The sequence below is a fragment of the Anser anser genome (assembly GCF_964211835.1).
Source record: "Anser anser genome assembly, chromosome: 5".
Classification (NCBI taxonomy): domain Eukaryota; kingdom Metazoa; phylum Chordata; class Aves; order Anseriformes; family Anatidae; genus Anser; species Anser anser.
The window spans coordinates 62,879,208-62,895,241 of NC_139725.1; the positions used below are offsets into that span (position 1 = coordinate 62,879,208).

A 16,034-nucleotide genomic window follows, 5' to 3' on the forward strand; every position below is an offset into this window, starting at 1 on the left:
ATTTTTTTTCCCCTCTTCAATACATTTTTAGAGTTAACACCTTGGAAAAACGCAGCGGCTGCCGATGGGATAAAACCCAGAGCCAGAATTAACTTCAGCAAAAGCAGAGCGTGCAACCTCGCATTTACCTGGGGATAAATCCTCCCTCCTCCATCCCAAAACCACACAGACCCCTTCGGTGAAGCCTCCCGGGGCTGCTGGTGCAAAGAAACAAGAGCGTAAAGATATCGGTATCATTCAGGACTGAAGAGTCTTCAGAAAATGAAACATTTCTTGCAAGAAGTAGTAATTTTGGATCAAAAACAGCCCCGAGAAATGCCATCAGGACAGAGCAAAGCGTCCTCACCCCCGCCAGACCGCAGGTTTTCCCCTGAAACCACTACTCCCTAACACACACACCCGTTAACGTGCTGTCCTCCGCCTTCGGAGATCTCTTTCCCTTCTGGTACGGGACCAAAGGTTGTGGCTTCCACCCGGAGCACTGGGGCAGGCTCCGGGCATCACCCAGCCCGTCTGCCTCTTCCCATCGCTGCTTGCAGGGAGCCCCTGAGGCTTCCTTCCCTCCCCAGCTCCTGCCGGGACGTGCTCTGCCCCACCACCCGAGCTACGCTGCGCACACCCAGCAGCGAGCGGGCAGGGCTTTGGGGCACGCGCTTCCTTCTGCTGCTTCTCCGTGCAAGCCAGGACCAGATCCTCGCCAGCTCCTCTTCTTCTTGCTCACGTCTGCGTACGGCGAACTGGGAAGCGATACTTCTCAAACTACGGAGGAAAAACACTCACTGCGATTTCACAGACTGAGAATCCTGCAAGCGGAGATTAACAGACACCGATTTGGTCTGCTGGCAGCGATAGCCGCCAAGGTCACTACCGCAGGAGCTCCGAACAGCCAAAATATCCCCCGCTGTGCCTCTCGCTCTCTGTCGTGTGCTTTACATCAGAAGGTATGGCCTAACAGCCAAAGGGCTGCACAGCCGGCCACACGAGCGCACCGGCAGTAGCTGCTCCGCTGATGTTAAGGCAAGAGGAGCCACCCGCGCACCGCTCGGCCCCACAAACCAGCTGCATCTTTTAACCACATTTTAGGAAATGCTCAGGTTTGCATTTCTAACACCCTCAAAATACCGATTCGCTTGAAAATGGACCTCGCTGTTCTGACCACAGCGCTGCTCAGCTGACTTGCGATGGGCAGCCACCGGCAAGTCGCTCCTTCGTAACTTTGCGATAACGCCGAGCCTTGGGGTTGCCTTTTCTCCCGTGCTGGCACATCGCAAGGCCATAGCAGGATTACATCCTAAAAATAAGAGGCAAAACTAGCAGATTAATAGCTGGCTGAGTTTGGATTACCAGCCTGAAGAGCAGCTTCTCAACAGCCAGGGGTCCCCTGCAACCCCGACCCGCCCAGCGGCACAGGACTTGGGTCAGCAAGGCAGAGGCACCCAAAATCCGTGTGCCCAGCACCTGGATGGGAGGCAAGAACCAGGCCACGCCTGGTTTTATTGCGGTTAATGACCTGGGAAGTTCACAGTGGTCTGTACGAGCCAAGTTGATGCGACAGTCCACAGCAGCTCGGGTTTCCTACACGCAAAAGCCACTTACACGCTTAAAGCCATCATGTGCCCCAACAACTGTGTGCCCTTTTGACATCTGCCTGTTGTCTAAGTACGTATTCCCAGCCTGCTCTCACCTGGGCTGCCCAGACAGCCCTGGAGCACAGCTCTGCCAAACCGAGGCAGGGGAATGCTCCGCCGGGCGGGCAGCGGGCGGTCTCGCTGCCACGCAGCTCAGTCCCTTCCCGACGCAGCGCTGAGCTGTGCTAGCAGGAGCGCGGTTGTTCTCCCACACCTGCACCTACCTGGGCTCCCCGAGCTCCGCTTGAGGAAAACAAGCTCTGCGGCACGCAGCAGTTACGCTGCTGACTGCCCTCTGGTCACAGACGTGGCTCAAATGCCGAGTAAAAAAAATATATATATATATTAAGACCTTCTCTTGAGGCTGCTACGCCCCCTTTCATCTCTAGGCACAATTCGGCCTCCACAAGGGCAGAGGAAAGCAGGTACAAGCAGCAGCTCCTCAGTACTCGAATTCCACTCATGCTTTCACAGTGACCTGCGAAGAACAACAGCTGGAACAAAAGCTTTTCCCCTTTCCAGTGTATACAGTAAATACGGCTATCTAAACATACATTTCTGAATTATATTTTCTTGTTTATATTTAAAAAAAATAAATGTAAGACAAGGAGACAGAAACAGAAGAGGAAAAGGCCTTAGCCCAGCCTTTTTTTTTTTTTGCCTCTGCAGATTGCTGCGAAACTATGAATGGAATCCAAGAACTGGGAGGCTCATTTAAAAAACAAAACAGGTTTTTATATACGAGAGCTGCAACCAGTCGAGGAAAAGCCCCGAGCGTGTTATCTGCCTCCACATCAGGCTGCCGCGTCCCAGCAGAGCCTCACGCACCCCCAGTTTCTGTCCGGGACGAGCTCCTCGCGGTCACAGCACCGCAGCCCGTGCCTGCTGTGCGGTGCCAGGAGTTGGACTCGGTGATCCTTAGGGGTCCCTTCCAGCTCAGGACGTTCTACGCTTCCATGCTCCCCCCGCAGTCCTGGGAGGCACAACCCGCCCTTCGGTTTGAAGCGAGGGCAGAGCAGACGTCCTCGGAGGCAGAGCGACAGGAAAACCACGACGGATCGCTAACGAGGAAGCTCTGCACAGCAGCAGCTTGTTTTGGGGACGCGGTTCTGAAGCTCGCACGTACCTGCGCTAAAAGAACCGTCTTCGTTTGCCGCTTGCTTCCCCGAATGGCTGCCTAACCCAGCCCGTAGCCAGCTCGCTCAGTGATGCGTCAGCCTGCTCACTAGGATCTCTCCGGACGCACAAGAAATGCCGTTTTAAACCTACCACATGTCCGGCATGCCTCCAGCAGCACAGCGTTTCACCAAGTTCCTCGCCAGAGCGCCAGAAAGGACCTCCCGCAAGCAGCGGGGGCAACGGAGAAGCCGAGAGGCTCCGACCTTGAAGGGCTGGCGGGCGGCTCGGGGCAATGCCAGCGCAGGTTGGCGCGGCAGAATTGGTTAACCTTTGTACCTCCACGCCCCGAAGGCGCGGGGACTGCCGGAGCAGCCCCACAGTCGAGCCGCGCACACCCTAACGATGCCACACCAGGGCTTTTGGCAAAGCCCACGGTGAAGGAGGTCTCGCACCAACGTGGGGAGGGGGAGGCGACGCGATAGGAGGCGGACAAGGAGCCTCGGAAGAAACGAGGGAATTTGGAAGTTTTCCTGCAACAACCCAACACGGTTTTCCTGCGAGAACAAATCCCATTCTTAGTGAAAAAAAGTATTAACTTGGTTCATCTTAGAATTTCTTTTCCCTATAAAACTAAATCAAAGGTATTTTGAGCGTGAATACCGTCAAAGCAACTTTACCCAGACTTATTTTTAAGTGCACGTTTAATGGATGAGAGCAGAAATCATCCTCTGCCAAGACAGGTATTAGCCCAGGAGAATCTATTTCGCATAAGATTTCTTAACCACACAAAGATTTCACTTCAGCATGTGCCTGCAGTCCTCTACCCTGTTGCAAGAGGAACAAAGGAAAAGGAAATGACTAATCAAAGCACCAGCACATTAATATATTTTGGTATGTGGAAAGGGAAAATTGTAGCGTGTATTTTTAACATTCCCAACAGGAGAATGTGCTCCCGTACGTACGCCAGCCACCACGTAGCCTCGGCAGCTCTGGGGAAGAGGAAAAAAACGAAGCGAGCCTCAGGCCAGCGGAGGAGTTTTATATTTTCCGTCTCCCTCCCAGCAGCCCGCAGCTCCGGGCGCGTTGCTCGGCCCCAGCTCCATCCTGCACGACTCAAACACCCACCTGGGGCCCTTCCTCGGAGCATGGCGATGCGAGATACCCCCACCTGCTGCTGCACAACAAATGCCTCGGCGATACCCGAATTGGCTGGAAGGGCAGGGAAAGCCCAGCAGGAAGGTGCTGAGAAGGGCAGAGGCGAAGGTGCCCTGGTGCTCTCCATCAGAAGGGGCCGGGCTGCACCAAAGCGCTCTGCCTTCAAACCTTCCCTCGTGGTTATTTTGCCACAGCACCTACACAAACTGGTGTCCCAATACAGAAAGATTGGATTTTATTTTTCTTCTTCATCATGCTACGTTCCCCACAGTCCCTGCCTCCACTTGAGGCTCTTCGGGGCAAGCACGGGGACAGATTTGCTCAGCGTTAACGGGCAAGGAGCCTGAAGGACTCCTGTGATGAACTCAAAACGAGAGCTTTCCAACCCTCACCTAAAGCAACCCAAATCAATCAGCTCAGCAGCAGCCCGCGACGGTCATTTGTGCACTGGGAAGGCCCAGCACAAACGCTGCTGGAGCACTGCCTGTCCGCCCGACCGCACTTTGTTCCCGCGCTTCGTAATTAAGGACTACAATCCGCCCTTCTTCTGATGCCAAAGCCCCAAAAGGCTCATTATAATAAAAGCCATTTGAAGTACTAAATGGGAAGCCACTGTCGGACCAACCGTAATGGTTCAGATCCCCCCAGCTCCGACACTTCAATGCAAGAGATGCAGAGAAACTGATATTTAACGTTCCTGCAACGAGCTCTGCCATCAGCCACCCTACAGGCAGCTGGAAGCACAAAGCTCAAGCAGGTCTTTACCCCGGCGTTGCAAAATGACAACCCCAGTCATTCCACCACCAAGACTTCCCCATTATTTCTGTTCAGTCTGCTGCTCCGCACGGCTCTACAAAGCGACTGGACCGCTGACAAAAAAAATAAAGAGTGCTTCGTTAACCTTTCCGTGACTCGACGATCCCTTCGTTAAACGGCAGCGGACGAGAGGAGAAGCGACAGCAGAGCAGCAGAGCGATGCTCCCTCCGTTGGGATTCCTGCAGGAGAAGGCTGATTGCCCTACCTTGGAAAGAGGCAACAAGTTACAGGAGAGCTGTTAACAACTCATACAGGGAAATCAAAACTCCTAAGCGATTGTGAATCATATCAGATGCAGCTGCTTTCATGTGGTTTCTCCTAACTACCTCGAGTTAGAAGATATTATTATTTATGGCACACATTATGTCTAAGCACCTGAGTGATTTCAGTTTTCTCTAAAGGGAAACCAAGTGTGACTGCTGCATCAAAGTTACTGTAAATGTGGCACAGATTTATCTAAATTAGGGCATCACAAAGCAGCATTTGAGAGACCGCTGTACCTCAGTCCCAGGCTAAATCTCCGGCTCAAGTCTTGATAACTCTTCAGCTCAAAAGACAGACGAAATCAGCAGCTAAGATTTTTTGCCCTTCTCACCACTTACAGCATAATGAAAAAACTGGGGAAAAAAAGTTTCCATCACTTGAACGAAGTTCAGAACGGTAAAAAGTTTTCAGACATGTCAAGAGTTTGACGCTCAAGGGTGTACAGCAGGTTCTCAAGCCCAGGACTGTAAAAGGGCGACTTCAGCTTAGGCTAGACGAGAGGAGGAATGCGGACTTGACGTATAGAAGTCAAAGTTCCTCTGGGTTGACACAGGCATCATAAATAGAGATCTCATCAACGTGCACAGCTCAGCTACCAAGTAGGGCTTGTGAGCCTCCCCAGCCCGGCGGTGCCCCTGCTCCTGCCCGCACAGCTGGGTAAGCACTCCATCAGCACGGCTATTTTTGCCCTCGATGCTATATGCCCTAGTCATGGTTCAGAAAGACACAAAAAAAAGATCCAAGGAGCCGTGCCCGAGCTGGCACTGCTTGCTATCGTGGCGTTCCCCTGCTCTGAACTCCTCACCCCAGTAAAAAGGGGCCGTACCCAGCCCATCAGCTTCCTCCAGCTCGTACCTTGCAGGGTGGAGTTGAAGCCAGAGGACAATGCTGGCATGGGAACAGCTGCGTGCTAACAGGCCACGAATGCGTTTTTGACTGCAAGTTGGAAAAAAACACTCAACCCTCAACACAACGAGCTGCTCAGCGTGGCCATGGTGTACCTACAGCCACCCTACAGAGCTCCGCGGCTGAATTCACCTGGCCACGCAGCTGCTCACAGCTCCTGCCGCTCAGCTACAGGGCAAACCTGAGCCCTGGGATCGCAGGGAACACGTTGTGACTGATGCAAGAGGCCTCCGCCAGTCTTGTGCCAGGGGCAATCAGTGGGTTTTAATTCCTGGTCACACTGTCAAGAACAACAGCTGCAAAAGAGGGTTGGATTTTATTACACCTGCATTAAATTTAAAAATCAATTGCCAGGCTAAAACACTGTTCTCGGTGTATTTATAAAACCCTTCAAACACAGGGGATGGGTGGAGATACGTTTAGGACACAACATGGACCACAGAAGCTGCTGGACTTCCTACAGCACCGACCCTGGTGACTTTCTGATCCAGCCGAAATTTGGCCAAAGGACGAACAGGATCCCGTCACCAAGACTTCCACATCAGATACGAGGCAGTGGCGAAGCTGTCCTTCCACGTTTACCCCGAAGTAAGGTGTTACACAGCAAACAAAAAAGTACTTCCACAGCCAGGCTAGATCCTTTAATGCTGTCGATAACCTTAGAAATGTCAGCTAAACGTTTCAGGATGGTTGGTGAACAGAAGAGGCTTTAGCAGCAATCCCTACACGGAGCGCTGGCAGCGTACAAGTCACTCCAGCACGTTCCAAAGCATAAACTGGTGGTGTTTTCATCTCCATTTAAAAGCACACTGGAAGTTTAAGAAAACTGCTGCTGAGCTGGGGTAGCTCCGCTACTGAAACAGGTGAAGAGTTAGGGTCCCTCCCCATCCTCCTTGGAGGGGGGACACGTATTTATCGAGGGCAGCACTGCAGGCTCACGCTGTCACCCACCCAGGGTCCCCAAGGTCCCACGCGCTCAGGAAGCAGCGCGGTGTTCCTGCGGGCTGCAAGGCAACCCGTGCACCTGGTCTTAAAGACCCAAATAGAGCAAGCTCCCCTCCAGCACCAGGGAAAAGGCTCCAGCTCCTGCGAAGAGTTTCCTAACGCGGTTTAATTACACCTGGGCCGTGCTGGGAAGGAGTTTTCGTTAACCACTTTACTCCCGCAGCTGCTGGTTCCCCAGGTGAGCGACGCTGAGGCTGGCTGGCATCCCTCTGAGCAGCAGCCCAGCACACCCTGAACAGCCCTCGGCCAGCCCTACTGGTCCCAGTCCTGCACACAGCGTAACATCGGGGACTCGGTGACAACAAACTCCCCAAAAGATGCGTGCAAAGCGCATCTCCGAGGGCTTTCTGGGTTTCCCCACTTGTGGCCAGAATGGCTAGCCCCATAAGAGTTTCTTATGCTGACTTCAAAGACACATTTAATTGTTTTCGGAGTATTGAGCTCAAATCAATATCCCAACATCCTTGAGTTGCCCCCCCCAAAACTCCCGAAACAACTGATCAGCACGTTCAAATTTGAACTGCTGCTTTCATTAAAATACAGGTTTAAGAATATGGCAGGTTGCTCTAAAAAAAGCACCGAAAACGCTCAGCAAAAGGAAGGCGCAGTAATTTAGGTCACTTCTTTCATGCTTCTCTGGGTTCTCCCTCCCCTCACTTTACTGCCCCACAATCTGCTCCTCCTCTGGCATGCGAGGATTTAAGAAACATTTCCTTGCAACCACACAGACGCAAGCCTAATAGCTTCCAATCGGTTACACCTCTCTCGCTCCCGTGGCCTGCAACGGAGAGGGGGCATTAAGAAATCAACTTTGAAACAGGCACGCCAGAAGCCAAGAAATTCTTCCTTTGACCCACAAACAGCAGCGAAAAAAAGGGGGAAGCCAGGGGGTCGAGACATGGAAACACCTCCCCCAGAATCTTCACAAGCTTTTAAGACTTTTGATGTGTAGCCCATCAGCCGGCACCCCACAGGACGCGGCGCAGCCTGCGGGCCGCGTTAGGCGAGGCGTAATCGTGCCTGAGCAACCCTCCCACCCCCAGCGCTCCTCGTCTCACCAAATCCACGTGCTGAAGTACGCCAGCACGGAGAGCGCAGGCGTGCCTGCTCACCCCACGGCTGCTCCGCTGCTCTGCCGCCCGCGCCGGGCCAGCCTCGCTCCGTACCAGGCCGTAACCCATTCGGAGCTGCTTGGAAATAAAAAAAATCCATTTTTCCGTACGCACTAAGCTGTAAAGAGGTTTACTACATTTAGCAACCCAATCCTGGCAGCGGTGCAGCGCAGGCCGTAGACGTGGAAGTGACCTTAGGCGGAGGTAACAAGCGAGGGCCGTAAGTGCCCCCCTCCAGCTGATGCTGGAAAGCCCGCGGCACCCCATGAAACCCCAACACGCCCTCCATAAAACCTCCCTGAAACTCGGTAGTCCCCAGGACTTCCAGATGCTACCCGGACAATGCTTTTCGTTGTCCACGCTTGGCAAGGACGCCTTCTCAGCAAACGTTTTTTAGGGCAAACAACTCCTCTCCGGTCCCAGCCTGAACACGGAGAAGCGCAGCTTTGAAGGACCTTTGCCACCGCTGCTGCGGACACGAAACGAGGCGGTGGAGGTGATGCAAAGCAGCAGCAGAGCTTTAAATCAATCCACCGCAGCTGAAGCCACCCCTGCCCCCAGCAGGTACTCACACAAGCCAAGGTCAGTAGGTGTGACACGGGACAGAGCACTCACGAACTCTGTTTTTCGCCAGCTTCCCATCATCGCACCCACCAAGAGACCTCCTGGTGTGAGAGAAGGACGAGCTGAGTCCTCCCCACGTACGTCGAGTTAAACGAGGCAGAGGAGTCCCCTCCTGGCCCCAGTGGAGGCTTCTACCAGAGCATTTCTCAGATTTGGAGCTGGAGAGGCCGGGGGGAGCTGGCTGCAGCCCCCGAGCTGCTCTCAGCCGGGACAGAGAAAGGCAAAAGCGATGCCGCAGCTGGCTCACGCACCAGTCCGCAGGTCTACGCACCTCACGCCATTAAGAAAGAGATAATCCCTAAATAAAAGCCACGCTGGGACTTACTTGAAGCTTAAAACAGGTGCCTGCCTCAGCCTTCCCTTCAGCGAAATGGGAAGGGAGGCACCTCCATCCTCCGCGCACGCCAGGGCGCACAGATAACGCCCCGGAGGACCGGCAGCGGTATGAAGGGGGCAGAGGGCGGGTTCCCAGCAGGAAGAAATCTGCCCGACCCGAAAGCGAGGAGAGCCCACGTGAAGCAGGGCTGAGTCAGAGCCTTTAAATACCTCTGCCACCGGGCGCTCGCCGTGAGAGGCTTGGGAACTGCTCACTTCCTCCGACAGACTGGGTTGGTCTCTCCTTTTTTTTTTTTTTTGGCCTCGCTGAATGAAGGTTTTTCAACTCGAAACTCCCCAGCAAACAGGCTGAGGGGGGGAAAAAGAAAAAAAAGTCATAGCCAGTGGTCAGATTATACCAGGAATAATAAAGTTATCAGCTGCCTGGCGTTATAGGCTCCCTTATCAGTCAGTCATGATTTGGTCCAACCCTGGCACTCTCCCCAAAGCGCTGAACCTTGTGCAAGAGCTTAGTCATCATCTGCCTCGACAGCTCCGCGCTTGCAAATGGATTACGAGTCCACTCATATTTTCCTGCGAGCAGCAGCATCCCTGCAACACCCCCCCGGGGAGGGCCGGCAGCAGGACCGCACGTCACCGAGGAGGCAGCATTTCCCCGGGGCTGGATGGGGGCTAGAGGAGAGGATGCTTTTTTCCCCGGGGCTGGACGGGGGCTAGAGGAGAGGATGCTTTTTATCTCTTCGGCTCAACAGCTTCCTTCCTACGTGGTCACAGGAAGACAAAAGACACCTTTGAGCATCACCAAAAGGAGCAGAAAGCGCTAAATCTGTCCCTGCCCCAAAATGAAACACCCCGCTCTAAGTCCACGCGGGAGGGAGTAAAAGCTATCAGCCAGCAACGCAGAATTAAGCCGGCGTTTCTGCTGCACGAAATGCTTTGGGAGGGGGATGGCAGAATTTGGAAGCGAAAGAACGAGCCCAAAATAAGCCAGGCTGAGTTTGTACTGGTGGGTGGCACCGCTAAGCGAGAGGTTACGCGCTGGACCGCGTACTTCCCCTCCGCAGGGTGAGAGCTGGAGCGGTTTTGGAAGCCCCATGAATCACGGGCATAAATATACCAGCCCTTAAAAGCCTTCAACACCCGGGGAATCCTGAAGGCAGGCGTCATTCTCCCTAGGTCATTCAGTAAACGCTCAACGAGCCAGACAGCAGCCAGCCCGAGAAGGTCAGCTCTTCGGTTAACACCTGCAATCCGAAAACGAGAACTCACGTTTTGCTGGACACCTCCTCTGACACAGCAAAAAAAAAAAAAAGAAAAAAAAAAGCCTTCCTCGACGCTCAACTCATCAGTCGGCTACGCCCTGAAGAAAACGAGAAGTTTTGCTCCATATCCTCGGTTCTACAGCGTTAAGAGGGCGCGGAGCTGTTTCGGGCAGCAGGCGGGGACGTGCCAGCAGTTCGCGAGCGATGCAGTGATTTGCGAGACCGCCCGGCTCCGAGCGGCTCGGCGCAGACCGCGGGGTCAGCGGTCTCACGGGGGAGGGTGCCGCAGCCCACGCAGCTCCTACAGCACCCGGGCGTGCACGGCTCCAGGAGGAGACCTCGCCTCTCCGGGCGATAAGATCGCCGCCAACGCTTGGACTTTGAGGCAGCACTTTGCCTCTGCGCCCGATGACGGGCTGCGTCCCCTCCCGGAGGGTTAGCACGGGGCACTTTTCCCATCCTGTATTCTTCTTGAAAAATTTTACATCAGAAACTCATGGGCCGCTGAAATCCCTGCACGCCTGACAACGACAGCGGCGGTTAGCTGCTAACGCTGGCAGAGGGCAACGCTGCTTGTAACGGGGACGATTAGCGCAAGGAAATGAGTGGCTTGCCACCACCAATTTACAGATACTTTCTCTGAGTTACAACGCAGCCTCAGAGCAAGCTGAGGATGAGGCTGAGTTTGAAAAGAAAGCTGCTATTTGTTCCTTCCCTTTTTCTTCCTGAGAAGACTTACTTCATCTACTTCTGTTCGGTAACAGGAATGCAGAGCTGTGAATTTTGATAAGCAGGACACAAAGCACCAAGGAAAACAAAGCATGCTACAGAAAACAAGGGGGAGAGCTGTAGAAAAGTAGTTATTTTACTTGTGATTAACCCCAAACCTCACCGTGCCCGTCCCTCCCCTCCCTCCATCCCCCGCACATTGCACAGCAAAATTTCAGGCTTGGCATTCCTGAACTACTTTTTTTTGCATCAGATAGAACCGATATCCTTCATATTTGTGATAGAAAGAGTTTGAAGAAACCTTCCAGAGTTTTCACAGGCATGGTTACTGCAGAAACCTCTTCCCTTTTTCCCTGTTTTTCACAGCGAATAAGAGCCTTACTAAAAATCACCTTTAGTTAGACGGGAAGCATTAAAAAGGATCATGAGATTTGCATTCTTTAGCACCTCAGATTATTAGTTTCCCCAGCCATTGTTTTCCCCTTCCAACATCCCACCAAGCTTCGACGAAAGAACGCCCAAAATTTCAGGGCTTTTTGACATTTCTCCTACCAACAAGACACCGGGGCACCCTGGCCAAAGAGACAGCAAGGCAGCAGAATTTATGCATTCACAGGCAATCTCCATTCAATTTTGCTGTACCGACAGATACTGCACCAAGCCTGTCCTGTGCTCAGTACCTATTTTTAGGGCCGAAGCTGACCTGACAGTGCCCCCGTAAGCTCATTTGTTCAGATTCACTTATTCATTCTAATATAATCTAATTAGGGTGCAGCACTCCCGCACACAGGCGGCAGCGGCGACCACGAGAGGACAAGCTCGGACGCAGGGAACCTGGGGCAGGAGCTGCTGCTGTTCTCGTGTGGAAAAAAAAATAGCTCGTGGAGCAATTGCAGATGCCTGCACCCTGCCTCACCTCATTCGGCAACACCTGGATCCGCTCTCTGAGCCCCCTGGGCTGCTAAATCCCGGCTCTTCGATTTGCAGGACGAAGCACGAGTCCGGTTCAGCACGCGGCACTTATCAACGCAACCGCTGCTGCTCCTGCTCCAAACTAATTGGAAATAAAAGCCACAATTAAGTGCCGTGGGGGGAAGCCTCCCGTGCCCAGACAATGCCCGCGCTGGCAAGCACAGAAGCGTTCCCAAACCGGAGAGCACAGGCAACCTTCAGAAAGCGTCAACAAGTCTGTATTTTGTAAGAATTACTTTAAAGGCCTCGTTCTGGCGAGAAAAGGAAAGCTTTCAAAGCTCAGAAGCAGCCACCTCTCCGCAACCAGCTGTAGTTCAGACATGTGAACAGGAAGAAGCATTTAAGTTTCTAAAAATATAAATAAATACTTTTTTTTTTAAAAAAAAAAAAAGGCATCGTGTGTTTTATTCTTTTGGACATCTTGTATAACGACGAGAGGAGAAACAGCTTCCCAAGAGTCACGATCTGGTAATTCTCCAGTCTATCACCTCCGTACGTTTATGCACAGTCATTAGCAAGGGGTGATTTGTCTGGGACAGATTTTGCCCAGCACCTCCCTTTCTCATCAGTCTGAAGCCATCACCTGAGGAACGTCAAAGACTTGGAGAGGTTAGTACAGGGAGCAGGCCCCCCAAAACCACCCAGTTTTAAGAACAGCCCAATCCTGCTGACTTGCCAACGTAACTGAGCAGGAAGCCTCAGAAATAAACGAAGATTTGTAAAACTCCCTTTTCTAGTAAAAAGGTTTTGAATGCTAAAAGTAAACGAGGAGAGAGCATCGAGGGAACACCAGGAGGAGATACAAAGACTTTGACTTGTTTAACCTATCAAAACAAGTGGCTACAAGGGGATACAACTGCTCCCTCTAATTACCTCAGGGAGGGAAAACAACTGTTTAAACCAAATGGCAATGCTAGAACAAACACAAATTATACAAACTGGCCGTAAACTACGTTAGGCTGGAAACACCGTGATTGTTCTGAGACCTGCAGGAGGCTCCGGAGCAGCTTTCCTGCAGCGACGGCGGCGAAGGATAAACCGATCACGTTTCCCCTCAGAAGCAGTTATGTTACGAGCGGCATTCACAACGCGGATGTTTGCTGTAAACTCAGAAACTAAACTTGATCAGGGGCTTTCTTCTGCTCCCAGCTTCGCGCCCGGCTGCCTGCTGGCTCCATTTTTGGAGCAAATCGTGGGGATTACCCTCCTCCTACGATTTTATCTCGTTTCTTCTCCCCCAGACCACCCCGGGGGACGGCACTCGACCCGCCAGGCACATCATCTGGGTACAGCCAGGGAACGAAACTCGGGAGCTGAAGCTCTCAGCGCAGTCGATGGCGAGAGGTGGGTGTCTTGGCAGCAAAAGGGGAAGGGATTAGGAGCAACCAAGCTCGGTGCTTAAAATAAAACAAATGTCCTCTCCCCCCATGTCCTTACGAGTAAGGGTCTCGGCCAACAGCATACTTAATCTGTGTCCATAGCCTCTGAAATTCGCAGGGAATTTCAGTTCCTGAAGGACTCGGTTAACCCTTTGCTTTACAGTACCGACGTTCAAGCGATGATTAGACAATTTTGAACCAGATGAGCCAGAATCGTCTAACCTCAAACAGAAAGGAAGAACAGATGATGCAAGTGAAGGCTGTTCTAGAGTCAACCAAGTAACACCACAGTTTTACACAGGCTTGATCAAGCCCTTGCTTTTCCTTTAAGGTGTTTGACAAAGTCATTAGCAAGCTAATTTACCTAAAATAAGGGTTTTATGACAGCGGGGTATAAAGAATCAAATTAAAAACTAATTGTATACTTCATATCCTCCTACTCCTGCTATTTCTGACAGCAGAAAGCATCTTCTTGAGACTGGCTAGATAAGGAAGGGGGGAAAAAATCTAACAAAAAAGGTTTTTCTGTGATAACTCTAACAGAGCATTAGCATTTCCATCCAAACCCCAACGTTTCCCCGCTGCAGCTACACACAAAAGTTATTTTAATCACAGTATGCAGAAAGCAGCATCAGCATATGAGGCAAGAGAAAAAATATGTGGCAAAGCGAGTTGCATAGCCTGCTCGTGGACAGAAATTACAGCGCAGTTACGGGCAGGAGGGCCGCACAGCACAGAGGTGCTTCCAGCCCAAACCAGGCACCAGGACGCTCGCCATCCACCCAGGGAACGGGTGAGAGAAGTATGTGGGAGAACACGGAGCGCACGAACCGAAAATCCCCTCTTCGCTTCCACAGCGCTCAAGAGTTTCTAGCCAGGGATTTCTGCCTTGTCATACACGAGGAGATGTTAAATAGGACTTGTCAGTTATGTCTGCTAAATACCATATGGGCATTGTTGGGCAGAGGCGGCAATGGAGATACTAAAAAGAAAGGGAAAAATAGAGGATTTTAAACGGCAAATGACTACAGCGAAGTATTAACTCGACTCCTCTCCCACTGCTCGCTTCCAGAGAGCAAGAAATGCTTTCCCTTAGCTTTTTCCATTCGTAACCTCAAACAGCACAGCCTTGAAAAAAAGGTTAAACTGACAAGATAGAAGCACGTTGCTACAAAGTAGCGTTTCCCATCCCTTAACGCAGAAAAGGAATGACACGACGTTATTCTTAATAGCCACCTACTTAATGAAAGCACTTAACCGGTTGGAATTCGGAGCTGCCGTGAAGCGGGAGCGCAGGACTCTGGGGCAGCCCCACCACCGATGGCTGGGCCCAACGTATGAGGTGGGGAGAGCCCGTGGAGCACCCCGAGCACCCCACTATGACATGGACACGCCGAGCACCCTGCTGTGCCACAGACACGCCGACTGCGTTTCACCAAGCGCTGCCTGACGCAGCGATGCGAGGCCCGCACCCCGTCACCGCAGCGTGCCCCCAGCTCCACGGGGGAAAGCCTGAGGTGACCGGCACCCCCCGCACCATTGCAGCAGGGATAATTTAAGGCGTGTAATAGAAAATAGCCGTGCCAAGCAGAGCGTGGGGAGCGCGGGAGGCTCCGCAGGGCTGCCACCCTGCCAGCTTCAGCGCCCAGCACCGGAGCTGGGACCTGGGGGGGGGGACGATCCCCGGAGCGGGTTTTGGGGGGCAAAGCCCTGCGCCCGCAGCCCTTGGGGGTTACAGTGATTTAGTGCAAACACCGACGGACAGAGGGACGGACGGACAGCCAGCCAGCCGGCCGGCCTCCCTCCCTTCCTCCTTCCCTCCCAGCCCTGCCGCAGCCACACGCTGGGGACGGCGGCCCCCAAACCCCCCCCCCGGATCCGTGAGGCCTCGGCCCGGCCTCGCACCTGCCCCGCGCCCCGGCCGAGGCCTAGGCCCGCCCTGCAGGCCGCGGGCAGGGCCCGGCCCCGGCTGCTCGGGGCTGGGAACATGGCCGGGACCGGGCTTCTCCCCCCACACACACACCCCGGGCGGGCCGGACTCACCGTGAGGCCGGGGCCGGGCCGGGCCGGGCGGCGGGGCCGGGGCGGTGGAGCCGGGGCCGGTGCCTGCGCGGCGCTGGCTGGCAGGAAGGGAGCGGGCGGGGAACGAGGAGGAGGAGGAGGACGAGGAGGCGGCGCCGCACGTCCTCGGCGTTTCCCGGCCCCCCTCCCGTTAAAGGAGCGGCATCGCCGCTCTCCTGACACGCGTGGGGGTCCCCAAACGCAGCCCAGTTCCCCCCATGGGTGTCCCCCACACGTGTGGGGCCCGCGAGGAGCCCCCCCCCCCCCCCCCACGCTGAGATTTCCCCACACGGACACTCCCACGCAGACACCCCCCGGCTGGGGACAGCGTGGGGCACAAAACAGCCTCCCCCTTTGTGGGCTGCAGGCTCCAGAAAAGGCTTTTTACATCCATTTTACAGATGGGGAAAGCGAGGCACGGAGCGGGGAAGATGCAGGGGAAGCCGAGCTCTGACACCCTCCGGCCTTGGTGCTTGTGGAGAGCGGCCAACGCATGGGTGTGCAGGCCAGCTGTGCCCTCTTGCTCCCGTTTATTTTATCAACGTGAGCCCACTGCCCTTAAATTTCCCTTAATTGCCTCAAAACTGCCTGGATCTGCAGTGTAAATCCCCTGAGAAGCAGCCCTGCGTGCGGCATGCACCAGGACGTGTCAGGGCTGCAGTCAG

At 53.6% G+C, this 16,034-nt stretch overlaps 1 protein-coding gene across 10 annotated transcripts in view; it reads right to left on the reverse strand.

The window, feature by feature from the left end:
- Window positions 1-15,506, reverse strand: part of KTN1 (kinectin 1) — a 74,977-nt gene extending 59,471 nt beyond the window's left edge. For 9 of the 10 annotated variants that reach the window (XM_083837486.1, XM_083837481.1, XM_083837487.1 and 6 more), the window contains exon 1: window positions 15,352-15,506. The gene's annotated coding sequence lies outside the window, so the exon portion shown is untranslated. Of the gene's footprint in view, window positions 1-9,176; window positions 9,628-9,669; window positions 10,286-15,351 lie in introns of those variants that run through there. The other variant, XM_083837480.1, reaches the window with a different exon arrangement.
- Between the last annotated feature and the right edge of the window lie 528 nt (window positions 15,507-16,034).